The 17,569-nt window shown below is 34.5% G+C and overlaps 1 protein-coding gene and 1 long non-coding RNA gene across 2 annotated transcripts in view; one reads left to right on the top strand and one right to left on the bottom strand.

The window, feature by feature from the left end:
- LOC135217062 (uncharacterized) overlaps positions 1–17,569 on the top strand; it is a 144,214-nt gene that overhangs the window by 32,080 nt on the left and 94,565 nt on the right. The window lies entirely within an intron of this gene.
- The window catches only part of LOC135217063 (uncharacterized), an 89,369-nt gene continuing 77,857 nt past the window's right edge, over positions 6,058–17,569 (bottom strand). Inside the window, exon 3 of the long non-coding RNA XR_010315029.1 lies at positions 6,058–6,647. This is a non-coding gene — a long non-coding RNA (uncharacterized LOC135217063). The remainder of the gene's footprint in view (positions 6,648–17,569) is intronic.

Raw genomic sequence — 17,569 nt, 5'->3', positions numbered from 1 at the left:
GCACAATCCTATATTATGTTGATAATGTGGATATGCATGAATTTATTACATGATTCTTTAGTCTGGCATAAAAATACATCTAAAAGCTTTCTTCAACAATATCTTTCTTTTGGCGTTATGGCAATCGACAGTCCCTTAAGCGGACTCCTCGTTAATCTGGATTAAGGAATGCCTAAATCCTCACCCCAAAAATGGCAAAAACTTGATATTACACATAAAGACAGGGCTTTGGCACAAAAGCCACAGTTGCCCCTTCATTTTCAAAGATAAATTTACACACGACGTTTTCTTTGACGGCTGTCGGATCACCCGAGACCATTAGTTCACGCTCACCTTTGAGACACACACACACACACACGCGCAAACATCAACAGTAGCAGGTCATTTGTTCATCAGCGGGGTTTTGTGAAAACAAAACTGAAATAGGTTTGACCTAAAATCTGTTTTTAATTCTGTCTGGGCGACGCCACGCGAAAAGAAAAATATGCCGGTGATCACAATGCCGCGAATAATAAAGGTAGGAAACAATGGGAATGGTGACATTTAATTAGCTCTCATTGTTCACAAAACGACGGAGGACTCGAAAGAAATTCAAACAGAAAGCAATCACGTCCTCAGATGGAGTGAGTGCAATGAGGCACGAGAAAATAAACAAAGGCCTGAATGCAAACAAAGCAAACGCAATATAATGGAAAAATTCGCAAGGGAATAAGGCACCACCGCCTCTCATAAGCGAACTGGGTCAAGGAAGACAGACGTTAGCGACTCTTCCGGGGCGGCGCAACAGTGGACGAGAGGGACCTTCAAAATGAGAACAGAAGCCAAGATTCATTGAGAGAGAGAGAGAGAGTTACGTAAACAAATATACCAAGGAATTTTCATACTGTATTAAGGATAATTTGGGTAAATACGAGCTTACACAAAATGCTGAAAAGATAAATATGTTTCAGTCGAGAACATGAGATATAGCATCGGCGAAATAAATATATGAACATTTAGCAACTAATAAAAAATTCCCTTGAAGAATATACAACGACCCTCATACTTTGGCAAACAATAATGTCCTCTTACCCAAAAGGCAGAGTAGCTAACGGCGTGCAGCGATGTGAAATCCGCAAAGAAGAGCAGAAACAAAGCGGAGCAGCAGCATTTCATAAAACGAGAGCATCAAAACGCAGAAAGCAATGCACATCGTCTTGTGGGAACATCTTAAATCTGATCATCACTCCCTGTCCGAATCAGAAATCTTCCTCGTAACTTGAACTTCACAAAATCTTGATTCGAAACGAATACCTGATCATAAGATGGGCGAGGTGCGAGAAAGTTTTGGAGAATACACACACACACACATATATATATATATATATATATATATATATATATATATATATATATATATATATAATATATATATATATATATATACATATATATTATATATATATATATTGTGACGAAGTAGCCTAGAGTATCTGGGTCTGGACACCATTAGTACTTGGTGCACGAAGTAGCCAAAGATCTGTGTCTGGACACCATTAATATTTGTTAACCCAAATTGCCAAGTATCTGGTTACTTCACTTACCATTTGTACTTGTTAGCACAAGAGACCCTATTATTCTTGGGTCTGGGACACCCTTTGTACTAAGGGCACAGTTTGTTCAAGTACCTGGTTATTACTTACCTCACTACAGCCAGACACCTGACCCTCCCTCACAAATACTAAACGACTGAATACTCGAAAGGTAATAGTGATCCCTTATAGAACTGGACAGTCAAGAAAACAATCAGTCTAAGTTCATTAAAATAGATGTGAGGTAATCTTAATTAAAGGGCATCACTCCTACAATTTCAAATCTAAGTATTTCCCTGATTCTGATTTATTTGTGGGAAACGGCACAATTATCACTCTATATTTCTACCTAAACAAAAATAAAATATAATACTGGTGGGGAACCAAAAAATAAAATGTTCATATAAATTTTAAATATAAAAAGTTATTTCTAAATTCAAAATTTATAAGTGGAATTCACAATCTCAGGGAAATTGATATTACTTGAAAATAAAAGTTTAATTCTTAAATTAATTATTAAGCAAAATTAAATCAAAGTTTATCAAGAAAATTAATTAAATTAAATTATAAAGCAATAATTAAATTTGAAATGAAATTTAATTAAATACAAATCAATTTGCAGGTGTTAGATTTAAACAATTACATAATAGAATATTATTCAAACTAATTAAACAAAATAAAGACAATGCAAAAAACATAATGCATAATATGACAACAATTAAAGCATTGACAGTACAAACATTAAGCATATGAAATGGACATGTCAAAAGAACAAAGCAAAAGAAAATTCGCATAAAAATTATAATTTTATTCACACGTAAAATAAAACCTCGAAGTGCACTTCAAAACATTTGAAAAATACCTGTATACGCAGCTGCAACTTCTCACTCAAACAAAAGGCCTGTTACATACGTCTACACTTTCGTGGGTGCCTTCACAAAACTAATAAAAATAACACTATGTTCAGATTCTACAAACAACAAATATATTACTAAGAATTATATAAAAATGAGTGACCACCTTATATATAAGCGTGAATTATGTTACGGAAATGAAACAGTTCGCGAGAGAGAGAGAGAGAGAGAGAGAGAGAGAGAGAGAGAGAGATACTATCCCTCACGCCAGCGGCTAGGTCTCGCGATCGAATGAATCGTTCTCTATCCCCGTAAACGAATGGCATATGGGCAATTAGCATAGAGTTCAAGACAAAAACATATTACGTCATCTCTCTATGTTAAACATGAATAACATCATTGTAGGGAAGGTTCTCGAAGGACTCGATGGTGCCTGGGAGGTCCCTACTCGTGTTTGCGCGGATAAAGAAATCAGCTTGTTCAGGCCTTCTCAAGATGTGATAACAACCTTCTCTGTTACTTTTTCTCTCTGTCTTACGTACGTCTTTCCTCTCTCCACCTTATGTATGTTTAAAAATGAAAAGTTACACTACTTAACATGTTTTATTTTTAAATTGGGAATCTGAACACAAAAACATACATTTCATAAAATGATACACAGGTTCTGAGGTGAATTAATCATATTACCAAAATTATAATTGCATTACAAAACTTACATGATAAGAATATATATATATATATATATATATATATATATATATATATATATATATATATTATATATAGAAGAAGAAGAAGAAGAAGCCATTCTTCAATTTCTTTCGATTTCGCTCATGTTTTCGAATTTTCGCTCGTTTCAGTTTCAAAATCTCCCCTCATGTTTTGGAAGAAGAAAAAAGACCAAACAAGTTATATATATATATATATATATATATATATATATATATATATATATATATATATATATATATATATATATATATTCATTGAATAGAATGGCTTTCTCACTGTTAACCAGCTTTTTTTGAAATTGCTTCATATTTTCTAATTATTTTCTTTACTTCATTGTTCAGGTTACTAATGGACACATTAGTAACCTGAACAATGAAGTAAAGAAAATAATTAGAAAATATGAAGCAATTTCAAAAAAGCTGGTTAACAGTGAGAAAGCCATTCTATTCAATGAATGTTGTATCCGTGAAAAATTGTGCCCTATAAGTAATATATATATTATATATATATATATATATATATATATATATATATATATATATATATATATGTATATATAGTATGTATCTATATATATATATATATATATATATATTATATTATATATATATATATATATATTATACAAAAAGATCAAAAATTTATATATATATATATATATATATATATATATATAACTTGTTTGATCTTTTTTCTTCTTCCAAAACATGAGGGGAAATTTTGAAACGAGCGAAAATTCGAAAACATGAGCGAAATCGAAAGAAATAGAAGAATGGATTCTTCTTCTTCTTCTTCTAAAAAAAAAAGAAAAGAAAAGTAAAAAAGAGTAAAGCAAAACCGTGTCATTTTGATTTTGATTTATATAGATTTTTGGCATAATGCCAAGCACTGGGGCAACTAAGGCCATTCAGCGCTGAAACGGAAATTGACAGTAAAAGTTTTGAAAGGTGTTACGGTAGGAAAATCTCGCAGTTGCACTATGAAACAATTGTTGGGAGAGGGTGGACAATAAGATGGTAGAAAGAGAATATGAACGGAGGTACAGTAAAAGGGGCCGAAGGGACGCTGCAAACCTTAAGTAATGCCTACATCGCACTGACGGCACTATCCCCTTAAGGAGAACCTGATTTGCTGACCCAAGATTTGAGGAATGTAGGGACCTTCCAACATTGTGCCCAGTCCCCAGTCTAAGTTTATGAGGCACTGAAAGGGATCAGCCCTTAAGAGCATTAAATTTCGCACCTTCTCATGTGTGGTCCATCTGACTTGACCTCTCACCCTGTCCTTGTTTGTGGCAGTGTCCCACACCTGCGTCTCCGTCCCCTCGCACCTGCATCTCCGCCTACCGACCAAACTCTCTCGAACCAAATTAGCACCTTTTTATAATCCTCCTCCATACCTTTCTCTGCCAGCGTTTCAATGACTATTCCAGGTACCTGCTAGGATTAGCGGCAGAGATCAAGGACCGAAGGAAATCACCACAGTTTTGATAGATGTCAGCCAGGACATTTCCGAAGACTCCCGAAACCAGGTATCATGGGCTGGCATGTCCCATGAAAGTGCAGTTCGCCCAAACCAGTTAACGCGGAATTACGCCCAACGATGCGGCATCATGCCCAAGTCCAATGACCCAGCAACCCGCTCCAGTATTCCGAAGTCTTTGTGAAAACTTTAAGGCTAGTTCTCTTCTACTACACCATCTGAAATCAGTCCTACCCGACATCCCACTTGGAAGCTGTCACCTTTGAAGTACCTGGGAGCTGCATGCTGAAGACTGCCTATTCATTTGTTCCCTGGTGAAGAACTACAAGCGACTGAAGTCCTCCCGCTGAGACATCTACGCATGTCTCATCCATGGACAAAGGTAACTGAAGTGGAAGTTGATTTGTCGGCTTTCACCTACTATTCCTTGCACTCACTCCTTGTTCCAAACTGTTCTTCTTATTCCATATTCCATGTAATTAGATCTGTGTTGATCATGCTAACAGTAATTTTGTTGTATTGACTTTAATTTAATATTTGACATATCTCGTGTTTTGCCTAGTTTTCATTTTTCATTTGGAAACTTATCCGCTGTTAGTATCGGTGTTACAACGTTACCAGAAGCACGTAGATTTCCTCTGTTGTGTGCATTCTTCAGTATTTCAACAGTGCCACTCAAATTTAACTGCCTGTGCCATTCTTGGGATAGTATTCCTGAGATTCCAATGTGAGCAATCCTTTCTTACAGCGCTCTACCTATTTGTGTTGTGTTACCATTATAATTACGGGCTCGATCCATGTATACATGCACCACATATGATCACTAGATTTTGTTGTTTTTGCTTGCAATTCAGTGGCACTCCTGCTCTTAATATTGTACCGAATTCCCCGTGGTGATTCAATGGCATGGAGCCAGTGAGAGCTCCTGTAACTTTTATATATATATGTGAGTGTGTAATATATATATATATATATATATATATATATATATATATATATATATATATATATATATATACACAGTGTGTGTAATATGTATATACAGTGTGTGTGTAATATATATACATAGTGTATGTGCGCCCGCAATACCTCTATTTACATTTATGCTTCTTTGGGTTCCTAAGAGTTTGTAACGATGCACAATAATATCGATATAAATAAATCGAGTTACCTCTGTAATCTAAATCAATTTTATTTACATCGTTCTTTCACAGTTAGGGATTTAACACCTGCTGGAATGAATTTCGAAAATGTTCGATTTTATTAATAAAATCTTCCAAAATATTTATTAATAAATTGTTCAGTAAACGTGTTAGTATGTTACCATTATCCTTTTGCCACATTTGTTCAAGTGGTCCTACATGGAGAGAGAGAGAGAGAGAGAGAGAGAGAGAGAGAGAGAGAGAGAGAGAGAGAGAGAGAACCACTAAGAAACTGTTCGTTTCTTATCAAGAGATGTCTTTCGTTGCATAATTACTGAAGTACCGCAATCCTTTCTAACTAAGCTCACCAGCCTTCATTCAGACGATCATTTCATGAATGTCTTAACAGCGGCCTTCAGGTGATAAAATCTCTTATAGAAACTGCGCCTTAGGGAATGAAAAGACAGATTTTAATCATTTTTCTTTAGTCTTCAAAATATATCGACCTATAATTTCATCAATTACTACAATTCCTTAAAATATAAAAAGTTATAAATAAAAAAAAACTTAAAAAATACAAATATTCAGAACTGAAGCCGTCGCATTGTCATAATAGTTACACACTTTTATCAACCACTAGAGTCATATTGTCATCCAAGCAGTGTTGAGGAATGTTCTCCTATTGCTCCCAGAATACCACTGAGACGAACAAAACAAAGACACTGCACTGCAGCACCTTGTTGCACTCATCTCCACGCTTCTCACTATGGATCAGTAGTATTAGGGCAAAGGCGGCCAAACAGTCGATGGCGATCTACTAGTCGATCGCGGCCAATTGTTTGGTCGATCGCTGTTCCCCAACAATCCTATATATACAAACAAACATTAGTGTATATATATATATATATATATATATATATATATATATATATATATATATATATATATATATATATATATAAGTGAGGTAATTGTACTCTTTTTCATCGTACTATGGCGCTATATGATTTTTTTCCCCAACGTAATAATATGTGATTATGTAGTATGGTAGATCGTAAAAGAGTTTGTCTCAAGAGTAGATCTCGGAGTCCAAAAGTCTGGCCACCCCTGTTTCAGGGCGTCAGGGCATGTGGAGGGAATAAAGGCGATTAGATGAAATGGGCATACTATAATCTCAAAGCCTGGAGAGGTAAGAAGGGAAGGAGGTTTAGAATTTGTAGGCTAGACAGAGATCCAGGTGTTGGAATTCAAGGATCTACAGTAAATGCACAGAAAATGCTCAACTGCGAGCACCCGTAAAAGACAGAATGTCTGTGTACAATCTTGGTAAAATCTCTTCGAAAATTATCATTTAATAGATACGGGAATCTGGCATAAAGAAAGAGCTTGGGGACCTTAAAACATATAGGCTGTTCGGTAAACTATTTATTAAGTAGTTCATTCAAGATTTTATAGAAAATCTTAGAAAGAAAGCATTTATGCCAGTTTCCCGTATCTATTAAATGATAATTTTTAAAGAGATTTACTAAGATTGTAAACAGACATTTTTGTGCCGTAAATCTAGAGCTTATGCCTAAGAATCTAAAGACCATTAGCTCGCTCTTCAAGTTTAAAGATCAGCTCTACCCTTTGATGACGTCTGGTGTCGTTTATGGATACACTTGTCCCAGATGTAATCTGGGAAAATATGTGGGATCTACCCAGCGTCTTCTCAAGTCAGAGCAGATTCTCATTGGGGCGTCAGCTGTAGAGCTGGGTGTAAGCTATCTAATCAAGAAACTTCTTATATAAGGAATGGCACTATTGAATGTAAAACTACAATAAAAAAAAAATGAAGGTTTTAAAATTATTGGCCAAAGGAACTCGACGAACTGTTGATTTTGGAAACTCTAAACATCAAATTACTAGTTCCGACCAACTTCATAAAATGTTTTTCTTCCTCTACAGAAAGTCCTGTAAATAAAATCTCAAGCCTTGTTGCAATGTCTCGGACCTTCTGAAGCTCAGCTTCGAGGAAGTCAGGGCAACTGGCTTGAAATTGGAAATGCATTTCGTAAGCTTGAAAAGTATGGTAACATTACATCAGAAGAAATCAGTATATGTAAGGGTGTAGTGTATGGGATTGCCATTTTCGAATCACCCGCAAATATTCCTGTAAGGTTCTTAAATGCATAAAAAAAAAAACTGAAAAAAGATCAAAGATTTACATATTACTAGAGCTGATAAATGGTCATCATGAACAAGGTCGACTATAATAGTAAAATGTTAGAATTACTCTCAGACCAAGAAACCACAGGAATAAGAAACAATCCTTTAGATAATGTTAATGCTCATTTCAACAAAACCATCAAGAGTATTCTGAAAAACCAAAAGGAATTATTACAAAAGTTCATTACTGTAACTCCAACTCTTCCATAATTATATGGAGTTATCAAAACTCATAAGGAAAACAATCCTGTTAGACCCATTATAAGTTCGGTAGGCTCTTGTACTTATAAACTATCGAAGTGGCTTGTTAACAAATTGTCTCCAAAGCTTGGTAACATATCAGGTGTGTCCGTGAAAAATAATGTGGATTTTATAGATAGGTTAAGAAGGTTTAATTTTAATTATGATTTGAAGTTAATCAGTTTTGACGTCAGCTCATTGTTTACAAACGTACCTGTGGATGAACTACTTAAATTTATGAAGGAAGAAATGGAAAAATATACTTTCTCTTTGGACAGGACTTCTATGATTAAGCCGATAGAATTGTGTGTTAGAGGTTGTAAATTTATGTTCGGAGAAAAGTATTATGAACAAAAGTTTGGCATGGCAATGGGCAATCCGTTATCTCCAATACTTAGTAACCTTTACATGGAGATTTTTGAAAGCAAGTACTTACCAAAGATACCTCCTAAAGGTATCCTTTGGGTTAGGTACGTTGATGATATATTTTGTGCTTGGCCTGTTGACAAAAATGAAGAGAGCTTCCTAACAGCATTAAATGCTCTAGTACCTTCTATAAAATTTACCTTGAAAACTGAAGTAGATAACAAGTTAGCGTTTTTAGATGTTTTAATTGTAAGGAATGATAGAAATTTTAGATTTTCTGTGTACAGGAAGTCTACAAATGTAGATTCCTACATACATTTTTATTCGAACCATCATCCGAGAACGAAGATGGTGGTATTTTCGTCTATGTTTTTAAGGGCACTGCGGGTCAGTTGCCCTGATTTCCTCGAAGCTGAGCTTCAGAAGGTCCGAGACATTGCAACAAGTCTTGGGTACCCTTGTGATTTTATTGACAGGGCTTTCTGTAAAACAAGAAAAACATTTTATGAAGTTGGTCGTAAGAGTGATTTTAATATGAAAAACCTCATTGTTTTACCATACTGTAACCAGTTTATGGCCATCCCTGGGCTGTTGAGACATAGTTTTTAAGAACTATGTACTTAAGAATTTGTTAATCAGGAATTCCCCTCTACAGAAGAGTTGCTGCATATATGAGATCCCTTGCAATCAGTGTAATAAAATGTATGTGGGACAAAGTGGAAAGGATCTCGAAACAAGATTAAAGCATAAATATAATGTCAGAACGGGGAATAATGCAAGCAGTTTGTTTCACCATATGAATGAGTACAACCACACTATGAACTGGAAAGAAGCGAAAGAAATCATGTTCTGTAAAGACATTACAAAAGGAAATATTGTTGAATCATGTATAATAAAGAAAAATCGTGTAAATATGATCAACAGCAGTCCCGGGATGTACAAACTGGATGAACTACTTGTAAACAACATTTTTAGACAGTTTTTAAATAGTAGCACGATAGTTTTTATGTTTACGTATTGCTGCCACAGAGGTGTCTCTGTAACAAATAATGAATTTTTGTATCACTTGACCCTGAGGAGGTGTGAAAAATACACGAAAGCGCTTGGTCAACTCCTTTCATTCCTTCCTCCAGCTTTATGACTATATATATATATATATATATATATATATATATATATATATATATATATATATATACACACACACACACATATATATATCTATATATATATCTATATATATATATATATATATATATATATATATATATATATATATATATATATATTATATATATATATATATATATATATATATATATATAGATATATATATATATATATATATATAATATATATATATATATATATATATATATATATATATGTAATAGTGTGGCACAGTGTTGTTATTCCAAAAAGGCAATAACTTAATAATACTTAAGAAAAAGGCACGAAACGGATAATAAGAAAAGAAAGAGGGATAAGAGAATGAAAATAATCAATTTTACAAAGGTATTGTTTTCTCGGACTCGACCCAAAGCGATTAGGCGTTAGCCCACAGGCATCTGGTCTGCACCTCCCAGGCATCTTCGAGAAATTGGAATCCAACCCATTACGCCTCATCTCCGATGATTAAGTGATTCTCTGGCGCGCCAGACATTTGTGACACTTCAAGCGTCGGAGAATTAATGTAAGATGGACCTTCTCAAGAGCCTTCTGTTTAATATAACCAAGGGAAATTCAAGGCTTCCTTGTTTCAAAGGTGGATCGTGTGAAAATCTAAGCTCCACCCTTTCAAAAGATAGGCCTCTAGTATCGACAAATCAAAAGCCATGAGTGCTGGTCATAAGACAGCCCAAAAGGGGTATCAGCAAATGACCTACGAGATTGTCCAAGGGATACACCCCCAAAAGCCAACACATCAAGTAGGAGGCGTATACAAATTCAAAGCCTACGAATTACTGTAGAAGACATGACAGGAAGGCGGTCTTGTATAATGTCTGTAGCCACTAAGACACGAGAAGTCTTTCAGAAGTTACCACACCCAGTCCAAATCCAAGAAATCCAAGGGCGGTGCTAAAAAGATATCATCCGAATAAAAAGGCAGACAGAGAGAGAGGAAGGCAGAGAGAAAGGGGAAGAGAGAGAAGAAAGCGACAGAGTGGAGAGAGAGGGGGGAGACCACAAGTGAAGAACAGATGAGTGGTGCAGCAGCCGAACAGAAAGAAGAAGAAAACACAGAGTCCAGCAAAGAAGAATCCAGCAAAGAAGAACAAGTACAAAGTGTGGTGTGCAAGTCCATAGACAGTGAAAAGTGACAATCAATACTCAGTGAAATTCCCTCGTGCCTATAGACTCGTAATTGCAACAAGTGCCAATTAAGGTTTATCAGTCCAAGAGCCCAGAAGGTGGAAACTTTTATAGAATCACAGAGCGAAGAATAAAAGCTATATTAAGGACTCACTAATTTAATTTCTCTTCCTAAATATCAACCCTTTTAACAAATTCCAGAGTGAGAACATCCTGCAAAGGTGAGATATAATTAGATAAAGCATTTTCCCCAAAGTACAGCCTCTAAGTCGGCGCACGTTACCTTAGGGCTGTGTGCGGAAGAGCAAGTACCGCCACATATATATATATATATATATATATATATACATATATATATATATGACATATATATATATTATACATATATATATATATATATATATATATATATATATATATATATATATAGTATATATATATTATATATATAGCTAGTACGTAAAGCTGGAGGAAGGAATGAAATGGGCTAAACAAGTACGGCAATGTATTAATCTTAATTCTTCCTCAACTTTTCTCTCCTCTCTACTAACGAAATTTATATATATATATATATATATATATATATATATATATATATATATATATATATATATATATATATATATATATATATATATAATATATATATATATATATATATATATATATATATATATTTCGTTAGTAGAGGAGAGAAAAGTTGAGGAAGAAATGAGATCAATACATTCCCGTACTTGTTTAGCCCATTTAATATTGCTATTGTTACTAGGTAAACCTACGTTGAATTAAGGTTGGTAACCTACGTTACCAAGTTTAATTCAAGAACTCATTATGAAAGGACCATTGCCATAGGGTCTCCAAAGGATGCTTGTGTTCGCTCTCTCTCTCTCTCTCTCTCTCTCTCTCTCTCTCTCTCTCTCTCTCTCTCTCTCTATGTCTAAAACCTTGGGTAGAAAGTAAGGCCACCGGTGGGCTGGAAAGAGAATCTGGGATGGCAGCAAAGGGAATCGTCGGCCTAGAAATCGATGTCTAAAATGAACGAGTCTCGATTTATGGAAAGAAGGGAGGGAGGTGAAATTTGAGCTGGATACAGAGTAATGTCTCTACTTCGTTGCAAAAAATGAACAAAATTGCCCCCTTTTTTTTTGCGTGTGAATACTGTTAAGAAATCATCGAAGACATAAATGTATTGCATAAGATTTGATGAAAAATAATGCTTACGCACCATATAATACACAGGGGAACATCTGGTGTATACTATAGGTAAGGTAAGTAAATCTCCATAAATAAAAGCAATATGTTTCATGAGAACTAGGTAAAATCCACATGACATTAATAGTCAACACGTTTAAAATTGTAGTACCCAGATTATAGAAAAATTGCACACAATATATATATATATATATATATATATATATATATATATATATATATATATATATATATATATATATATATATATTATTAAATTATCGTCAAATACAAAGGTTCCGTTGTATTTAAATATAAGAAACTGTCACGGAAAAAGTGAAAGGATAGATACTTCTTTTCACATTTCTTGGGAGAGGTTTTTTAAATATAATATATATATATATATATATATATATATATATATATATATATATATATATATATATATATATATATATATATATATTAAACATTTATGCAAATATATATATATATATAGTATATATATATATATATATATATATATATATATATATATATGAACATATGCAAATATATATATACATATATATATATATATATATATATATATATATATATATATATATATATATATATATATATATATATATATATATATATATATATATATATATATATATATATATATATGTGTGTGTGTGTGTGTGTGTGTGTGTGTGTGTGTGAATAACTGGAATTTGTGTTTAATTTCCGAATCAAAATAAGGGAAAAATGTTCTTTTAATCAAAGTTGTAAAACAACAGTTATCAGTTCAAGCCAAAGCTAGTCCTATAACACGCCCACAAGGTTTTCGAGTGGAGTCAACTTTCACTAGCAACAGTTCCGTAACGCAGCGCTATAGAAACGCGATAAACTTATACCAAAAATCTATTTAGATGGTAAAACTAAAAGTGGCCCAAGATTCTGGTGAAGAGACACAAGATGCTGATTTAAAGAGAATAAGAAAAAGTACTTAATGTATGAATTCTCCTCTGTCCGGGGAGGATGACCTCGCCAAGGTCTTTCCCTTACATTTATTTGTGCTGTACATTTTGACACAGCACCGGCTCCTCACACCTGTCGACTGACAGCTAAGTACATCATTCACAGCTCCCCATAATGCCCCTTTCCTCGGCTGGTTCAGGGGTCGAACACCAGTTCGATCTAGAGTTAAATTCCACTTAATATACGGGAAGAGAAGGAAAGGAGTTAAATCCTAATGTATGGAGAGAGAGAGAGAGAGAGAGAGAGAGAGAGAGAGAGAGAGAGAGAGAGAGAGAGAGAGCAATTAAACTTACAATCTGCGCTGAAGAAGTCCGTCCCCATGTTCGTGACAGAATCTGAGAGCCTCTGCCAATGACAAACCTGTTCAATGAGGCCATAAAGAAAAGCCGGAAATAAGCTGTACTCCAACAGGACCCACATGACTCTCACGCAACGGCTTCCAACAGTTCCTTCTAGAAATATCCAGTTTACAAAAAAGCAAATCCAGTTGGGATTCTAAGCGGAAACGACAAATGGTCATTTCGAGATGAATTATTTGTTAGGCCCAGGATCTATTGACAGACTTGGGTACACGTGTTCAAGTCATTGCTCTGGTGCTTACGTCATGCCTAGTTTTACCACTGTTAAGTAAAATACTCTCGGACAGAGAACGAAAGTTCGGATATCATTATTAATGTTATGATTATTACCATTCAAAATTGGCGAACTCAAAATACTATCAACTTAAAGACGAGAATGCTCGTTTCATTAAAGTGTAAACAAAGACATTATCAATTCAACAGTACAACAATCCATGAAACCCACCAACAAACACATAAAACATCATAACAAAAGAAGAGTGAAAGACCCTTCCCACTTAGGAGAACCGGCATCATCAGTCGTTTTAGGAGACTTCCACCTTTTGTAGAGAAGGGAGCAAAAGGCAACAGGGTCCCTCTCATCAGAATGTGCGATAAAATGCTCTGCAGAGAGAGACGTGCGCACTAGGTAGGTTTCGAGGCGCAGGCACTAAAATGCTCGCGAAGGCAAGCTTTGTGAAAGCATGAGATGGTAAGATTTTCGAGCTCTGTGAAACAAAGTTTAAAGGAACCACGAAGTATATTCATACTTTCAGAATCCTTAACAGCAGCGTCACCCACGCCCAGAGCGACAGCGATGCGACATCGAACAAATAAGTTTTGCTGACCATGGCCCACATTCCACTGACTTACCAGAACAGTGCTATCAGCCAACAATCATGGCACCAGTAAAGTACAAATAACAACAGACTAAACAGAGGAATACCAAACAAAACAAGTCTGGGCTCGATAAAATAACATCCTCAACAACTCTCTGTTGTTGGTCATATATTTATGACTAAAGGTTTAAAATATCTACCAACAAATTTAGAAGGAATTATAGTCTCTCAACAATGCCAACGGAGCAGTCTATATAATATATATATATATATATATATATATATATATATATATATATATATATATATATATCATATATATATATCATTGTGACAAATGTTACCTCACAACAGCCAGACACCTGAACCTTCATCACAGGTAAAATACGACTGAATACACTAAAGGCAACATTGATCTCTTAAACAACTTACCCGTATTGCAGAAAATCAGACTAAGTTCATTAAAACAGGTGTAAAGTAATCCTATATGTAATCAAATTAATTAAAGGGCACCACTACATCAACGACTAAAAGTCTAATTATTTCCCTGATTTCAGAAGTCTAAGTACTTCCCTGGTTCTAACTCACTTCAAGTAAATTGAAGGAAAACAGCTCAATTACCACTCTATGTTTCTAACTAAACAAATCATACAATTACTTAAGTATACTGGTGAAAAAGAAAACATTTATAAAAATTTAAATATAATAATTTATTATCAAACTGAAAATTATAAGTGAAATTCACAATATCATGGAAATGTACTGTTACTTAAAAACAAAGCAAAGTTTAATTAATTCCTGAATTAAGCAAAATTAAATCAAACTTAATTTATCACAAAATTCAAGAAAATTTATTAATTTAATCAAAATTCAAAAGTGTTAGGCAATAATTAAAATTTGGAAATTAATTCACAAGTGTTAAACAACAATAAAACAATTTAACAATAAAAGTGTTAAATTCAATTAAATGTGCAACGATTAATTATTGAAAACAACTATGTTAATCAAATGGTGAAAGCAAATGAATATTGAGAAAAATGTGGAAAATACCAAAATTGTAAAAGGCACTAATCACACAGAATATAAAATAAAAACACACACTTCAATAAGAAAATGGATAAATGCAGAAAAAAAATCACTTCAATAAGAAAAAAGGATAAATGCACAACAAAACACTTCAAATGAAACAAACACAAAACACAAAAATTTGCAATGCGTACAAAATGTAAATGTTTCACCCAAATCACTGTAACTATTAGTGTCAACTAATAAGCTTTCAATAACATTACCTTGGTACCAATTGATTCTTTCTGCTGCTGCTTGTTAAAAAAATTTCACCAATTCAATATTAGAAAAAAGAAAAGGCGCCATTACACACTTGTACAATGTTTGTTCAGATTCCACAAAACACACAAATGAATACTAAATAACTCTAAGAAATACAAAATCTAAAATTTACGAGTAACCATTCAGTAAGTATTAAATCTTTACGTTACTGTAATATCAAGTATGTTGAGAGAGAGAGAGAGAGAGAGAGAGAGAGAGAGAGAGAGAGAGAGAGAGAGAGAGATCTGAACGCAATGACGTTCTAAGTCTGAATGAATCTTTCTTTTTGTACAGAAGCTGAACAGTTTTGGGCTTGCGAAAGATGGTGCAATCTTTCTAGAAGCTTCTAATATGATGTAATTTTACAGAAAAATCGTGAAATCTACACGTGGCTTCTCGACAAGGAAGTACGTGTCTGAAAGCAGTCGTGCACGTAGTATGCTCTCTACATGTTCCAAACAGAAGTCGAGCGAGGAAGATTGACATGTTATGAAAACAAAACGGAGACTTCGAGTTCCTCTAATCTGAGGTGTTGACATATTACGGAAACAATTCTATCTTGGAACGGACAAAGTTAATCTCTCTCTCTCTCTCTCTTTTTCATTCTATGTTATACTCTTTTAAATTACGTTATGCGAAATCTGAACATACATTTTTAGACATCCTATTACTCTAAGCTAAACAAGGAATCTGAAAATGTTGCAAAACTCTTTTCTAACATTTCATACAGTCAAAGAGAAGATATATGTGTTATGAAAGAATGCAACAGGTGTCAGAGGGATGCTTGTGTATATATATATATATATATATATATATATATATATATATATATATATATATATATATATATATATATATATATATATATATATATATATATATATATATATATATATATATATATATATATACACACAAGCATCCCTCTGACACCTGTTGCATTCTTTTTTCCCCTTTCGAAACATGAGGGAAATTAAAAGCAACATGGGGAAATAGAGGAATTGATTTTGGAAGACCATAGAGTAGAAGCAAAACATGTTGTTGTGAGTTGTGATTTTGACTCACAGCTTATCCCTGTTGTTCCTTAATGACGTCCCGAAGACGAAAACATGGAAATGTCATTTGAATGTCCTGTCAAACTTCATTTATTACCTGTCATACCATCGTCACGCCCTATATTCAATTAAGTCACCAGCCTTAAGCTAATAATGACCTAAGATTTTGAGGAAAGTAGCAGACTTAAGGGACCATCACCCGCTTTCTGCCATTGTGCTAAGTCCCCAGTCAATTTCATGAGAGTCACTGGAAGGGATCTGCCCATGAAAGTCGTTAAAATTCACACCCTAATGTGTGGTCCATATGACGTGACCTCTCCCCCTATCCTTGTTTTCACAGTGCTTTGCACCTGCACCTCTGGCCCCAAGACGTACCCTCTGGTACTTAATTAGCAGTACTTTGTATTCTTTCCTCCATTCCTTTCTCTGCTGATGTTTCAGAGACCAAACGACAGAAGGAGATCGCCCCAGTTTTGACAGATGTCAGATGACATTTCCAGTGACTCCAGAAACCGGGTATATATATGGGATGGTATGCCCTATCAAATCACATTTTGCCTACGACAGTTATCACGGAAGTTGGTCAGACAATGCAGCAATCCGCTCGAATATGATGAAGTCTTGGTGAAAATCTACGGCTAGCTCCTCTTCTACTCCACCGTGGAGTCCGGACCCCAGACCCCGTCTTGACTTCTGACCCCGACATCCCACTTAGATGCTATCACCCTTGAGGTACCCGAGTGTTGCCTGATGAGGAGCGTTCTTCCAATTGTTCCCTGGTGAAGAACTACAAGTGATGAAGTCCTTCTGCTGATGCCCTGGCTCAAATCTACACGTCTCTTCCATGGACAAAGTTAACTGAATTAGATGTTGATTTGTAAACCTT

This window comes from Macrobrachium nipponense, chromosome 19 (assembly GCF_015104395.2).
Source record: "Macrobrachium nipponense isolate FS-2020 chromosome 19, ASM1510439v2, whole genome shotgun sequence".
NCBI lineage: Eukaryota > Metazoa > Arthropoda > Malacostraca > Decapoda > Palaemonidae > Macrobrachium > Macrobrachium nipponense.
The sequence above is the reverse complement of the archived record's forward strand: the minus strand, read 5'-3'. Positions and strand labels throughout refer to the sequence as shown.